Source organism: Euphorbia lathyris, chromosome 5 (assembly GCF_963576675.1).
Source record: "Euphorbia lathyris chromosome 5, ddEupLath1.1, whole genome shotgun sequence".
Lineage (NCBI taxonomy): Eukaryota > Viridiplantae > Streptophyta > Magnoliopsida > Malpighiales > Euphorbiaceae > Euphorbia > Euphorbia lathyris.
Genome location: NC_088914.1, coordinates 48814764 through 48831983, shown reverse-complemented (window position 1 = coordinate 48831983; position 17220 = coordinate 48814764).

Sequence of the window (17220 nt, the reverse complement as noted above, 5' to 3'; positions counted from 1 at the left end):
AAAATGGACAGGACCGTAAGTTAAAACGTTTGAATATGGAGTTTTGGAATTAGAAAATTCCAAAGGAGATCGATTTAAGGTTAACGATAATCAATGTAAATTTATTATAAATGAGCTCCAATTCAAGCAAATGAATATGTGGACGAATTTTATAAAAATTGAAATTATTCAAGTAATTGAATTTTATGAAAATAGTTTTCATTCTTAATTTTCGTTTTCTTACTTTTTGTTTATCGTGTTTATTTTATTTTTATTTTTATAATTTGTTTTTGTGTACAAATGAGTTTTGTAATAAAAAAACTAATCAGGTCATGTTTTTATAATTTATTTCAGCAAAATGTTATGTGTTTATGAAAAGTTCAGAAATCTCTGTAGAGATTCCGAAATCTCAATTGAGATTTTCTGTGTCTAGATTTAGGAAAAGTTCATGTTCGTACCGAGATTACAAAATCTCAGCCGTGACGAGAGGGAAGGTTTCGACATGTCAGGAGGGGTAAAGCGTGTCGCGACCGAGATTCCAGAATCTCGGTCGTGACACGGGCAATGTGACGACCTGTCACCTTTATTTTCTTCATTTCCCTTACATTCTTTGATGAATTTCGAAATTTTTTTCAGTTTTTCACCCAAAAGGCACCAATTGACACCATTTCATTTTTAACAGACATAATTTTTCATTATGTTCAACTATATATTTCAGAAAAGATCAGAATTCTTTTACTTTCACTCCATCTTTTTCAGAATTCTGAAATTCTTCATAAACTTTAAGGTTACAGACACATTTTAATTCTCCAACATGACTTCCTCTCTTAAAAATTCTAAGAAGAATACATCTGCTCGTACTAAGCGTCTTGACATTTCAAAATGCTATGGAGCACCATTCCCCATCTACAATACAGATGAGGGTAGACTCTATTTTGGTTTGAATATGCTATGTTTTGTGGAATGATGTACATGGACGAGTTCCTTAATGATGAACTCGGGATAAGCGATGATATGGATCGCTATCTGAGGTCCAAGATACAGATTTGTATGTGTTGGGAGACATATTCCAAGGCAACACTATTAATTCCTCAAAGATTTTAATAGAGGGGTTAGTTGCCGCATCACGTTCAAAGGAAAGAAAGCTTGGATATGGGAACATTATATGTGGAATTATGCTTGGAACCAAAGGATGTGTTTCGGTTCCTTGGACTGATAAAGAACCATTCCATGTCCTTGACTATGAATTCCTAGAAAGTGAGGGACTTGTCAAACGAGTTTTTCGAGTCGGCCCACGATTTCTTTCTCCTGAAGAAAGACAGATCTTCATACAAGCCAAGATCAATCGGGCCCGTGCAATGCGTATTCCAATTCAACGGGATACCATTTGATTTTATTTTGTTTTGTTTTGTTTGTTTGTAAATAAATGTATATAGGTTTGCTTGTTTTTGAATTCATGTAAATATGTTTTTATTTCATCAATGTTCATGTTTGAAATTATGATTGTTGAATATATAAATGTTTGATTCATATTTATATGTTTCTTAATGTTTCTGTATATATCTGTTTATGAATATTAATTAGAGTATTAATTTTAAACATTTATGATTAATGAACATTCATGTTTTAAATTCAATTCACTTAAGGCATTAATTTGTTCATTAATTCAACATTTATTAAGGTTAAACCTTTGGTTTTCCCTTCATTTAATGTTTTAATTGTGTTTTTATGTTACATGTATTAGTACATTCATTAATAGGACGTAATTGCAAGAAGAATAAGTTAATTCCGAGTTAAATTACGCGTTTTTAGCCACCAGGTCAAGAATCTCGGTAGAGATTTCAGAAATCTCTACACGAATAGCGAAGGAACCAATTTCAGGAGAAATTAATCTCCCTAAAAGACTCATGTCGCGACCGAGATTCCTGAATCTCGGTCGCGACACGCGTGCTGCTGGACGGGAATTGGCACAAATTTTGCACAAATTTCCACCTTTTCCTATTCCTACACTAACCCCTATTTTCATACCTATATATACCTACCTCTTACACAAACTTACATCACCTCCAATTCTTACCAATTACACACTCAATTCTCTTCCCAATACAAAGATCTTTTACTCTTCCCCATAAATTCACAACTATTCATCATCTTCTTCCTTCATTCAACCATAATTCTCATTCACAGACCCTTTCAATTTTCTTTCATCTTTTCAAATTCTCTCTACTTTCAAACCATTTTTCAAATTCAAACACCATGCCTAGAACTAAGAAAGCCGCTCACAAAACCAAGGCCACCGAAGCAAACCGTCTTCGAGTTCAATATGGAGCCGTTTTCAATATTGAGTCCGAAGCGGAAGGAAAACGTTATCTTCACTTCAACGGAACCAAAATGGAGTTCATAGATATGCCGTTTCTACACTTTGACACGGTAAATATACTCTCTTTTTCCAACCGAATTAATGAATTCCTAAATACTCTTGGATGGACTAAGTTTGCTAGCATGAGGTTTTCACATAATCATGAATATATTATAGAGTTTTTAGTCACTTTGAAGTATGATAAGAAGAAGAAAATTATTTCTTTTAGAAATAATGGGGTTAGATATGAGATTGATTATGAAGCAATGGGTGAGATGTTTGGTTTTCCTACTAACAATTTTATTCAAAAAGCCGAAAATTATTGATACACATACCATTTGGAATGCTTTGTCAAACCAAGATGCTTTTTATCCCAAGAATACCTCAAGCAAGTGGATTAGAGATAATTGTATCTTCTATTTTAACAAATTTTTATCCTTTTCCTTGTTTAGTCGGGTAGAAAGTGATGAAACACCTTTCCACATAATTTTGATTTGACAAAATTATTTAAGTTAATCCCATGATTAAAACAATTAAATTTAAGTGCTTTGATTTAATTGTACTAATGTGTTTGTTCAATGTTGAGTATATTTATAAATGAGAACAGAAATAAAAAGTAAGACAGAACGAAGTCAGCATGAGCTACAGAAGCTGAGTAGAACATAACTCAGCATCATAGAAGAAAAGTCTTCTTCAGAACAAACGCTTGAAGACGAAGCTGATCGAAGAAGCTGAGTAGAACACAACTCAGCATCATAGAAGAAAAGTCTTCTTCAGAACAAACGTTTGAAGACGAAGCTGACCGAAGAAGCTGAGTAGAACGTAACTCAGCCCCGTCAAAGATAAAGATCGAAGGCAACGTCAAATAAGTCAAGCTGAGTGTTCGACAGGACAACACCAATGATCCGTTAACTAGAAGACAAAGCCTGACAAAGGTCTGCACCAATTCAGAAGCCCCGGAATTGCGCTAAGAGACCTTTTCGAGACGCATGGATCAACTGGCGTTTGGCAAGAAGACAAACCTGGCACTGTAAGATGAAACCTGGCACAAGAAGATGAAACTGGCAAGCCTGGCGACTGCTAATTTCAGACGACAGGATTGGCTTGCAAATCTGTATGCTGACCAATGAATCACGCAAGAAGACCGTTTGAATTCAATGGATATGTCCAAATTCAAATGATTGAAGCATCAGATTCTAATATAAAAGGACAAGTTCATCACTTGGATCCTTTGCCGATTTACAAAAAGAAAAAGCAAGTACAGACAGAAAAGAAAATCATCACAAGAGTGAAAATCCAAAAGAGAAGCTCCTGATTAGAAAAAGCAATTTCTTACACCCAAATCCAATCTCTGTGTAAAAGTCTAGAGTGAATTTGTATTCATCTAAAGTGTTCTTCATCTAGAAAGAACAAATTTGTATCAATTGTAAAGATTGAGAGAGTGGTGCTGAGTACTCGGTTTTAGTACTCAGCGGTAGAGAAAATCTGAGTGTTCGGTTATAACGCTCAGTAGGATTGAGTAGAGGAATAGAGGACAGTATTCTTGCATACTCAATTGCTTTGTAAACGGTTTGTGCTCAACCTTTAAAGAGCTCAGTAGTGGATTGAAAAAGCCTGGAAGGATTCTGGGGACTGGACGTAGGCGGCGAGGCCGAACCAGGATAAGACTGCTGAGTAATTTCTAACCCTTCTCTTGATATATATATATATATATATATATATATATATATATATATATATATATATATATATGTATGTGTTGCTTGCTTAAATTGCTCAGTATATAATCTGTATAAGCCGATGCTGAGTAATCAGAGTGCTGAGTTGGAAGCTGACCTTAAGTGTTATTTCCCAACTCACAAGTAAAATAGTTCTAGTTAGCCTCTGACTAAAGCTGTCTTGCATCGCGCTCAGCCTTGCTGACTTAAACTGAGTGAAGTTATTTAAAGAATTAAATTAAGTCAGCATAATTAAGCGAAAAAGTTACATTAGTTCCTAATGCCCCCCTTTGGAACTAATCCTATTACATTACACGGGACCAACAAGTGGTATCAGAGCTCAGTAGCTCACTACTCAAAGATAAAACTATCTTGAGCTGATCCATGTAAATGGCCGAGAACAGCACTCGTTTCCTTCCAAGAAATCAAACAACACAGATACTCCCTGAGGGATTATCTATTAGTCAGCCTCCCTTGTTCTTCGGGTCAAACTATACATTTTGGAAGAACAGGATGAAAAATTTTATACAAGCAACAAACATGAGTGCATGGCTTGCAATATCCCAAGGCCCGTTTGTTCCTTACAAAATTGTAAACAACGAGAAAGTTGTTAAAAGTGAAACTGAGTGGTCAGAAGATGACCTTAAGAAATTACAGAATAATGCTTCGGCTATCAATATGATTCATTGTGCTTTAGATGCTGCAGAGTATAACAAAATTTCAGGTTGTGAGTCAGCACAGGAGATATGGAAGAAGCTGGAGGTGACCTATGAAGGCACAAGCAAAGTCAAGGAGTCCAAGGTGAATCAACACATGAGACTGTACGAGTTGTTTGAAATGAACGAAAATGAAGACATCTCTGAAATGAACTCATGATTAACCAATATCATAAATGAGCTTAAAAGACTCGGCAAGAACTTCACAGAAGAAGAGCATGTGAAGAAAATCTTGAGGAGTCTCCCCAAGAGCTGGCAAGCTAAGAAGACAGCTATGGAAGAAGCTCAGGACCTGACCACATACAAATATGATGAGCTCATAGGATCTCTGCTGACCCACGAGATCTCCATGAAGAATTTTGAAGCTAAGGAAAAGTCAGAGGACAAGAAGCAAAAATCTCTTATCATGAAAGCTGACTCAACAGATGCTGACTCATCAGATGATGAGGAGATGGCCATGTTCACAAGAAAGATGAAGAAGCTGTTCAGAAAGAATGACAAGAACAGAAAAAGGTCATTCAAAAGAAGCGATAAATACAAAGCTGAGTCCAGCGACAGCAGACACAAGAAGGACAGCTCGAAGCTTGTCACTTGCTTCGAATGCCATCAAACTGGGCACATTAAATCAAGCTGTCCCACTCTGAAGAAAGAAAAGAAAGGTAGCAGAAAAGCTATGGTGGCAACATGGAGCGATAGTGATGAGTCAACTTCATCAGAAGCCGATGCCACTGAGTCAGCAAACATATGTTTCATGGCTGACGAATCTGCTGACCACTGTCGATCTGAGCGAGCTGACCTGTCAGATGGATCTGACCAAGAGGAACACTCCAATGAGGTAACATCTCTTCTTCTGCTCAGAAATGAAATGGTTAATGCCCTGAGCGATCTCTATACACTGACCAAAACGTGTAATAAGAAAATAAGAGCACTCAGCAAGCGATGTGATGAGATTGAAGAGGTCAAACTGAGTGACCTCCGACATCTGCTTCAAGACAACACCAGGCAAGATGAAAATCTAAAAATCATGCATCAGTTTGTCTCGGAAGTCCAATCAGACTCTAAGAAGCTGAGAAAGGACATCACATCTATACAGAACCAGCTGAGTACATCGGTAAAGAAAAGTTTCTATCCAAATGCTGAGTATCAAGGAACTAGTCAGCATAGACAGTACACTCAGCAGAACAATCAGTGTGACTGTTGTGGAAAAAGAGGACACACTATAAATGTGTGTTGGTATGCTCAGCACCATCGTGCTGACCAAAAGAGGAAATACCCTCAAAGGATAATCTTTTGTGACTATTGTGGTAAAGATGGCCACACCATAAATGTATGCCGTCACAAAATAAAATATGATGCTTCACCTGTTTATGCTAACCAACGAGGACCCAAAAAGAATTGGGTACTGATAGCTCCCATTTGTATAGTGTTTTTAGGATCGTTTTAGATCGTTTTTTCCCTTTATTTCTATTTAATTTCAGTATCATTTTATTACTTTTTAGTTAAAATTAGTAATTTCCTTTATTTATGGCATTTTTGGTGTTTTCATGGATTTTCAGGGACCTTTCGTGCATTTCCGAACCAGACCCAAGCCTATTGGAGCATTTCCAGATTATTCAGGGACCGTCAGAGCACTTTTGGGATTCATCAGGGACCATTAGAGCACTTTTCGGAAGCCTATGGACCTACACGGATAAAAGCCGGAGCAAAATTGCCCCTTTTAGGACCTGTCTTGTCGAGACAATATCTGTCTCGTCGAGACAATACCTGTCTCGTCGAGACACTCATTGTCTCGATGAGACGAGGCGGGGGAAGGCGCACCAGCGCTTTCCCCCTTGCTGAAATCCGCGGATTAGGGCCCAGAAGCCCATTTAAACACTTTGTAAATACCTATTTCGCCCCCGGAGACATTAGGGTTACTCCCTAACTCTATAAATAGGGAGCTAATCTTCATTATTCGGGGGGGGATTAGCCATTCAATAAATCAGAGAGCCGTTAGGGCTTTCTCTCTTCCACAATGTAGTTTTTAGCTTTTAGATTAGATTTTCAGCTTTATAGGTTAGATTAATTTCAGTTTTTATTTCTTATTGAAGAACAATTGATAGGAGAAGCTCCTCATCTTCAATTTTTGTAATCAGAATCGACAAGCGGGTTTCGAATTTCTATCTCTCCCTCTTATCTTTTCCTTTTATATTTAATTGAGGCTTTTTCCATTATTGAGATATGCCTATTGCTATGATTGGTTTGTCTATGAACTGATCTCCATCCAATTTGGGATGGGGATGAAATTGATTGTATAAATATGTGTGATTAGGGATCTAGGGCCTTTTGATTGATCAGTTTATGCATGCTTAATGCCTAGAAATTGTTAGGAACGGGATTTATGCTAGAATGAACATTGATAATAATCAACTAGCCTGTTTATGTATATAATGTGCTTAATGCATGTGACCCTGACATTAAATAGGATTATAGATAGATGAGAACCTGACCATGGAATCGTCTATACCGAATCTGTGTAAACCTGACTTCGCTAGAGACCAATAGGAATGAGGCTTTGTCGCTGGGCTACGGCTTTAGCCTTAGTTTTCAATAAACCTAATGCTTTGCATCACCTAGGGTATATGCCTAATCAAGCCGTCACCCGAATGCATGTGAATAGGAAGGACAATACTGATCACTTTAGTCTTTCACTTAGGATAATTACCTTCAATCATTGGTAAAACATAAATCTGAACTCCCTAAATCCATACATAGGATTCAATCTAAGGATTCCTCAGCCTAGGTTGTGCCATCCATTAATTCACCTTCTACCCTGTCAATTGTTCCCTTTATTTTGTTATCTTTATTGCTTTAATTCATTTAATTAGTTAAACAAAAACCCAAACATTTATCCAACCCTCTAAACAATTAGATCACTCTAGGTAGATTTACTAGTTATAACAAATAGTCTTTGTGGTTCATCTCGTGCTTAGCACAATATTACTTGTTGCGATAGGATACACTTGTCCTATTAACTGCTATATATTTTACGAGCATCAGGTACCTAAAGATGAATAGTTTAAATTGCAGGTGAGCCTGAGGTGTGCGGAGAAGTCAAAGCTATGGTACATTAACAGCACATGCTCGAGGCATATGACTGGTGATGAAACTCAGTTCATCACACTTGTGCATAAACGAGGTGGAAATGTAAGCTTTGGAGACAATAAAAAGGGTAAGATAGTAGGATCAGGTACTATCGGAGGAAACCCTACTATTGAGTCAGTCTCCTTAGTCAGGGGTCTCAAATATAACCTATTGAGCGTGGCTCAGCTGTGTGACAGCGGTAGAAAGGTTGTATTTGATGCCACTGAGTGTCGGATACTCGAGGGAAAAACAAATGATTTGATTTTAACGCCCCCTTGTGTTGACAATGTCTTCATGTTGAGTTTAGAAAAGAAGTTTTCGAAAAACATATGCTTAGTGTCAAAGGAAGATAATTCCTGGCTATGGCATAGGAGACTTGGTCATGTAAGCATGGACCTCCTTGCCAAATTAGCAAGAAAGCAATTAGTTGAGGGTTTGCCCAAACTTAGATTTGAGAAAGATCAATTATGCAATGCTTGTTGATGCGCCTCACGGCATTCGGTACCGCAAGACTCACTAAAGGATAAGTGTACCCCGTCGTTATCAAGTAATAAATCTGAAAAGTCCAGGTATCGAATCCACAAGACTTATTTACCACAAGTATCGAGCTACTTGGTCTCAGGTGTTATCTAGGCTTTGTGGGTTTTGAGTTTGTTTGTTTAAGTTAATCTACTCCTAGGTTGAATTATACTACTCCTAGCTAGATTATACTAATTCTAACTAAGTTATTCTACGCCTAATTAAGTTAAACTACTCCTAATTAAGTTATACTACTCCTAGGTGATCTTTCACTAATGCAATTACCCGATGGAACATGGTATGAACGATAATAATGAAGTTAGTTTATTAGGTCTATTGATTAAAAACCTAATCTAAGTCACTTGTATTCAAGGCGATTAACCCTACTTACCCTCCTGAAGTTCCTAGTGCGTGATTCCCTTGTAAGGCCGAAACTAGGTCTAAGGCTCAGCAATTTGGGCTTAATCAACTAAGAGGTCGTCAATCTCCTAGGCTCTGACTAGGTCAGATTCAGCTCACAATATGTGCCTACTAGATTTTGGGGCTTTTGAATGAGTTAAACCAATTGAATAAAGCGTAAGACAAAGATTAAACAAATAATCATAGAACAAAATAAGAGCTAAAATATTATTAAAGGCGAAGAACAATGTCACAGGATAAAATTAGCCTAGGATTCATAGACTATATCAAAGAGTACAAACAAGGAAAGATAAAAGGAGATACGAAAATCCCTTTCAGGGAACCTGTCTACTCTGCAGTCGGCTTCCTAGGTCTTAAGGACGGACCTTGAATATTCCTCGGAGAACAACTTTGAAGGAGCTTCAATGGAGGTTGAAGAAGATGGAGGAGATGGAGAGGAATTTCAAGGGGAAAGCTAAAGTAAATTACAATAATGAAAGATATCTAATTTACAATGGAAAAGTTCTATTTATAGTTGTAGCTCGGGCCCTCTTTTTGACCTATTTCGTGTCCTTGTGCAGGTGGGAAGTCGTGGGACCGGTCGTGGAGTCGTGGGGTCAAAACTGACTTTTTTGACCAATTCCCATAGCTCAGCTCGCCGAGCAGGGTGCGCTGCTTGGCGAGCTGGCCCTGCGCGGCCAGCTCGCGGCAAGCTGGCCCCCAGCTCGCCCGAGCAGGCCTCTGGGGGCCTGCTCGGCGAGCTGGCCTGGCCAGCTCGCCCGAGCTGGCCTATAATGGCCAGCTCATCGCGAGCTGGCATGGCCAGCTCGCCCGAGCAGGCCCCTGGAGGCCTGCTCGGCGAGCTGGCCTAAAAAGGCCAGTTCGACGAGCCGTTTTTCCCTGCACGCTCCCGCACGGTTGCTCGATATATTTTTCGCCTGAATTTATCCCTGCGCATGCACGAAAACTCCAAATAACATTAGTCTCGAGGCTAAATTGACCCGCCAATCGCTTATTTTGCGCAAACGCTCCATTTGGTGCGACTTTTGGCAGATCAATTAGCTATAAAAGATAACGGAATTATAACGTACAGGCCATTTTGGCCTTATTTGCCTAAAATGATTAGAAAACGAGCCTAAACAACAAAAAGTAAATAAAACATTTCCAATTCCTAACTAAGTCACACAAAGACATATAAATGCGAGAATTGCTCGCTTATTCATAAAATAATACTAAAAACCGTCCCAAAACCGTACCCAAAGATAGGGGTTTTTGACCCCTATCAAACCTCCTCGCACTTAAAACTTTACTTGTCCCCAAGTAAACTAAAAACTAAACCCGCAATCACAAGCAAGCTAGAAAACCTCCCGGTTTGACTAGGTGCTTGACACAATTTCGAGCATCTGTAATTACATGCATTCGGAAATACAAAGTAGAGACACGATATCCAAAAGCCGCATTTCAATTATCATAGGTCATATGTTTTAAGAAAAATGACACATGTTCAATTAAACGAGCTTAAGGGGATCGCTAAGTAAAACACCTCACCATAGGTAGTTCACTCATTTCACACAATTTTGGTGGCTAAAGTGTTTACTCTCAGCTTATGTTCTTGCTTAGGATTACGTCGACTTTGCACGTTCATCTGAGTTCCTCTACTATGCTATATGACTCCGATGATATCAAAAACAGCCTCGAATTGGGGTTGTAATGTGGTTAGAGGGTTAAAGGTACAACAAGGGTTAATAGTTCTACCGCTAGAAAAACAAAGTTAAAATGGCTTTAGCAAATATGAAGTGATTGAGCTTTTTATTCGTTATTTTTTTTTCTTTGAGATGTTTTGATTTCAAGAACTGGGGAATGAAGTTCTCCCTTTTTGTTCGTCTCTTTTCTTTTCTTTTTCTGTTTTTCTTTTTCTTTTTCTCTTTTCTCTCTTTTTTTATGCTCATTCACTTCTTAGCCTTTTGGCTTGCTACTATAATGCCATGAACAAAGATAAAGCGCTACAAGAAAACAAAGGCTCAATGCGAGCTTTGCAAAAACTAGGTTAAGTAACAAACCAAGTGATGGTTTGCAAAAATTGGGTTAGAACGAAAGAAAAATCTACAAACTACAAAAAATATAGGCTCAAAGGGGCTTCCTAGAGTGGATGAAAAAGAGAAAATAAGGTAAAGAAAAGGGTTAATTCTAATGAGGTTGATTTCATCGTCTATCATCTCAAATCATTGCATGTAGGTTCAACTTAGTATTAGGTGCAAAATCTGTAATCTTTCCACAAGTCAAAGCATTCACACAAAAATGTCAAGAAAAAGAGCTTTTTGATGTTCGCTCTTAGGCTCAAATTCAACTCACAATTCTTTGGGTTTCAATTTTGTGTTTACTAGTTCTCCCCGAACTCAAGTTTAACATCACATGCCTTCAATTCTTAAGTTATCTACCTAAGTAATGATTTTAGCATTTCTTCAAAAGTAGGGTCTAAATGCAAACTTTAGCTCATGCTTTTATGGATATAAGGATTGTGTCCTACGCCTAAACTAGTTGTCATGCAATCTTGGATTCGGTTCTCAGCCCTCAAGGACAAATAATGAAGTTTAGATTCGAAGGAGGTTCACGGTTTTAGGTCCTAAACGTGCAAAAACATAAATAAAACCCGAAAACGCTAAACTAAACTAGACACGACGCAAACAAAAATTTAAAAATTATACAATTTTTGTAAGTTTGTCTACCCCTCCTCCTCACACTAATAAGTTCCAACATTGCATCACAACCCATAAAGAACAAGTGTAAAAAGTTAGGGTGGAGAAGACAACTTACTGATCGGCCGGGGGGTATGTAATTGTCTGTAGGTGCAGAACTTGCACGTCCGAGTTATCTTTGCCAAGATAAATCTTAAGACGGTGCCCGTTTACTTTCTTGCTGCTCCTTAGGGCGATGACTTGAACCGTTTCCTCTTGTGAGAGGAAAGCCTCTTGGCATTCCCTTTCTTCCTGTCTGATTGCGGCGAGTTGGTTGCTCAGGGTCCTACATGCCTCCTCGTTGGCTGTTAGTCGGACGGATATCTCTCTTAAGAGGGTCATTATTCCTTCTGAACGCTCTGCTTGCCTTTGACGATTACCCAAGTAACTTACATTCTCACCTCTAGGTATGTAGTAGTTGACATGGCATACCTCACTGGGGTGATTCTGGCCACATCTTGCGCAAAACGGTGTCCTTGTTTGGCTATCACAGCTGAGTGAAGCCACAAGGAAATCCATTTTTGTGTTGAGATCGTTCATGGACGGTTTTGGAGCTCTGTTGTCCATAATTGCTGGAAGAACGATTGTATAAGTACAAAAGTGTAATGTTACAGAAATGACGTAATAATATATCAACAAGTATTTGTATATGTAAGTATAAATATAAACAAGTATATAAACAAGTATAAATGATATAGACAAGTATAGATGATATAAACAAAGGATATTTACAATGAATGCCTAAACTAACAAATCGACCTTTGGTTCGATATTGCAGAAGAAATAAATCCCCGACAACGGCGCCAAAAACTTGATTATTGGCGGTTGTCGGGTATTTATAGAATTAATCTACTATTCCCCGGCAACGGTGCCAAAAACTTGATTATTGGCGGTTGTCGGGTATTTATAGAATTAATCTACTATTCCCCGGCAACGGCGCCAAAAACTTGATTATTGGCGGTTGTCGGGTATTTATAGAATTAATCTACTATTCCCTGGAAACGGTGCCAAAAACTTGATGCGCCTCACGGCGTTCGGTACCGCAAGGCTCACTAAGGGATAAGTGTACCCCGTCGTTATCAAGTAATAAATCTGGAAAGTCCAGGTATCGAATCCACAAGACTTATTTACCACAAGTATCGAGCTACTTGGTCTCAGGTGTTATCTAGGCTTTGTGGGTTTTGAGTTTGTTTGTTTAAGTTAATCTACTCCTATGTTGAATTATACTACTCCTAGCTAGATTATATTAATTCTAACTAAGTTATTCTACGCCTAATTAAGTTAAACTACTCCTAATTAAGCTATACTACTCCTAGGTGATCTTTCACTAATGCAATTACCCGAAGGAACATGGTATGAACGATAATAATTAAGTTAGGTTATTAGGTCTATTGATTAAAAACCTAATCTAAGTCACTTGTATTCAAGACGATTAACCCTACTTACCCTCCTGAAGTTCCTAGTGCGTGATTCCCTTGTAAGGCCGAAACTAGGTCTAAGGCTCAGCAATTTGGGCTTAATCAACTAAGAGGTCGTCAATCTCCTAGGCTCTGACTAGGTCAGATTCAGCTCACAATATGTGCCTACTAGATTTTGGGGCTTTTGAATGAGTTAAACCAATTGAATAAAGCGTAAGACAAAGATTAAACAAATAATCATAGAACAAAATAAGAGCTAAAATATTATTAAAGGCGAAGAACAATGTCACAGGATACAATTAGCCTAGGATTCATAGACTGTATCAAAGAGTACAAACAAGGAAAGATAAAAGGAGATACGAAAATCCCTTTCAGGGAACCTGTCTACTCTGCAGTCGGCTTCCTAGGTCTTAAGGACGGACCTTGAATATTCCTCGGAGAACAGCTTTGAAGGAGCTTCAATGGAGGTTGAAGAAGATGGAGGAGATGGAGAGGAATTTCAAGGGGAAAGCTAAAGTAAATTACAATAATGAAAGATATCTAATTTACAATGGAAAAGTTCTATTTATAGTTGTAGCTCGGGCCCTCTTTTTGACCTATTTCGTGTCCTTATGCAGGTGGGAAGTCGGGGGACCGGTCGTGGAGTCGTGGGGTCAAAACTGACTTTTTTGACCAATTCCCGCAGGTCAGCTCGTGCCTTTGATTGTAAATGTTTTATAATCAATACGAAAGACAACCTTGCCAAGTTTGACTCTAAAGCTGACGAAGCGATCTTTCTAGGGTACTCAACTAACAGTAAAGCATATAGGGTGTTCAATAAACGAACTCAGGTCGTAGAAGAGTCTGTACATATTGAGTTCGATGAAACTGACCCTGCAGGAAAGTCAAGTTAGTCTGCCGAAGATGACCCATGCTCAGCTTCCGCTGACCAAAATAGAGCCGCTGAGTCATTACCACACGGGCTGACCAAAGGTAAAAACGAACCTGAAATTACCTTTGCTGACCAATCTAAAACTATAGAGATTGTTGAAACACCTGCTCCTGAAAACTCAACATTACCCAAAGAGATCAAAATCCCAAGAGGACACTCGGAGAAGTCCATTCTTAATGCTGCTGAGAACAACCTGATGACAAGAAATCAGCTTAGGAAATATCTCAGCAATGTTGCATTCGTCTCAGTTCATGAACCAAAGAACTTCACCGAAGCTGAGCACGACGAATTCTGGATCAATGCGATGCAAGAAGAGCTTGATCAATTCAAGAGAAATGAGGTATAGGATTTAGTGCCAAAACCTAGGAATCAAAAGACCATAGGAACTAAATGGGTCTTTCGAAATAAACTAGATGAACAAGGCAACGTAGTCAGGAACAAAGCCAGACTGGTAGCTCAGGGCTACAGTCAGCAAGAAGGCATTGACTATGGTGAGACCTTCACACCCGTAGCTAGGTTAGAGGCCATAAGAATACTGTGTGCATATGCTAGCTTCATGAACTTTAAACTATTCCAAATGGATGTCAAGAGTGCATTTCTTAATGGTTTTATAAACGAAGAGGTATATGTTAGTCAGCCTCTTGGGTTTGAAGATCCAAAATTTCCAAACCACGTTTATAAACTCAAGAAGGCCCTGTACGGCCTCAAACAAGCACCACGTGCTTGGTACGAAAGGTTGACCAGTTTCATACTGACCAGGAACTATGTCAAAGGTAAAGCTGACACGACCTTGTTCATTAAGAAAAAGGGTAAAGATACCATGCTGGCACAAATATACGTACATGATATTATCTTTGGTGCTACTAATGAATCTATGTGCAAGGAATTTAGTAAACAGATGCAAACTGAGTTCGAGATGTCAATGATGGGCGAACTCAACTTCTTCCTTGGACTTCAAATTAAGCAAGGGAAGAATGGCATCTTCATAGTCAGACCAAGTATGCCAAAGAAATATTGAAGAAATTCGATATGGAAGAATGTAAGCTCATATCTACCCCAATGGGTACTGACTCTGTGCTTTGCGCTGACGAGAAAGGTAAGTCAGTAGACAGCAAGCTATATCGAGGTATGATTGGCTCTCTACTTTATCTAACTGCTAGTAGGCCTGACATTCAGTACTCAGTATGTTATTGCGCAAGATATCAAGCTGACCCCAGAGAATCTCACTATATAGCTGTGAAAAGAATTTTTAGATATTTGCAGAGCTCAGTTAATGCAGGTTTATGGTATCTAAATACAAATGACTTCACACTCATTGGATACACTAACACTGACTATGGACGAGATAAGCTAGAGCGTAAGAGTACTTCAGGAGGATGTCACTTCCTTGGAAGCTGTCTAGTGTCTTGGTTCAGCAAGAAGCAATCGTCAGTGGCCCTGTCAACAACTAAAGCTGAGTACATTGCTGCTGGAAGCTGTGTGGCACAAGTCCTATGGATTAAGCAACAGCTAGAGGATTATGGAGTACAAACAGAAACAATCAAAGTCAAATGCGACAACAAGAGTGCCATTGACTTATCCAAAAATCCAATCCAACATAGTAGAATGAAGCATGTCAGCATTAGGCATCACTTCATCAGAGACCATGTACTCAAGGGTGAGATCAAGCTGACCTATGTTCCAACAGATGAACATCTTGCGGATATATTTACGAAGCCTTTGGCTCATGAGCAATTTAACATACTAAGGGAAGCTATCGGTATGTCTAATCCTCTTCAATAAGTTTCTGCGCTTAAATGTATGTTGAGTGATTATTACATGCTGAGTGATTAGTACTTAATGAGTAACTATTGCATGTTGAGCTAATATGAATAACATAAAATCACCTTATGCTGAGTAGACATACATATTGAGTGATTACTATAAGCTGAGTTACTAAGCATGATAAAATCCCTTCTACGTAAAACTGAGCACTCAGAACTTCAAAAACGTTTAGTATTCTAGATACTGAGTGAAGCCACTTGCATAATAAATGCTACCACGCGCATTACCTAGCCACCTAGGATGATATAAGTGTAATAAATAGAAAACACATGCGCCGAATGTGTCATAATTGCCAGAGATAACGGTTGATTGATCAACTCGAGGTGAAACCGCCATTCCGACCTATCAGATTAATCCAAAACGACTATAAATAGTGGATGATTTCCCACTAAACTCTCTTTACACTTGAAATCTTTGGCATTAGATTTCTCTCTCTTAAATCCCAAATCCTCTAAACTCTCTCAAGAATCCTCAAAAACATCATGTCTGACGATTCCTAGAACAACTCCGACCGGGATTACGACGACAATCACTCCGACCTAAACCCTCTGTCTCCTGCTGAGCAGGACTATGAAGAGACTTCCACTGAGTCTCAAGGACAAGGTCAGTATGACCAATCCAAGGTCAGCACTCCCAGCAAAAACCCCAAAGCTGACCAAGCAACTCCGTCAAGAAAGAAAAAGGAGAAAAAGAACAAGCAACCCCAGGAAAGGGTTTTTCTTCCAGTCTTCAAGAGCGTGCAAAAATGTAAAGTCTTCTGTTCCCGTTTGTTCTCCAAAGGATTCGTAGAAGCTGAGAAACCTTTCTGCGAATGGATCTCCAAAAACGGCTGGACCGAGCTCTTCAAACTCCCCATCACCACTTACCCACAGTTGGTAAGACAATTCTACACGAACCTCAGAGTTGCCGAAGATGATGTTGACCACTTAGTCACTAAGGTCAAAAATAAGGACATCACCATCACACCGTCCTACCTTGCTAAATTGTTAAAGCTGACGGCCAAAGGTTCAGAACTCAAGACCACGAATGACTATCTGCGCGTTGAATACCATGTTGAGTTCTGTAAACCAAAGAACCATAAAAGAGAGATAGCCAGTACCTGCATGGGTCAGCCTCAAAAGATGGCTCACTATATCCTGACCAACTTCCTATTCCCCAAGGTCAACTCCTCCTCTTCAGCTTCTAACTTTGAGTAGTGCTTCATCTGGCACATGCTGAACTATAAGCCGCTCAACATGCCCGTATTTTTTATCAGTGCTTTCCAACGCAGTATCGGGACCCTCCGGATGGGTTCTCTCATCACTAGAATACTCCAGGATCACAAGGTCAGTATTGTAGAGGAGATTGAAATTTCTAGTACAGAAATCACTACTGCCGTACTGTTCGGCTTAGCCTACAACCAACCTATTAAGCCCAAGAAAGGAAAGGGGACTGCGGTTGAAGAAGATCCCACTGATGAAACTGAAGAAGGGGATTCTATGGTTGAAGGGGATAATATG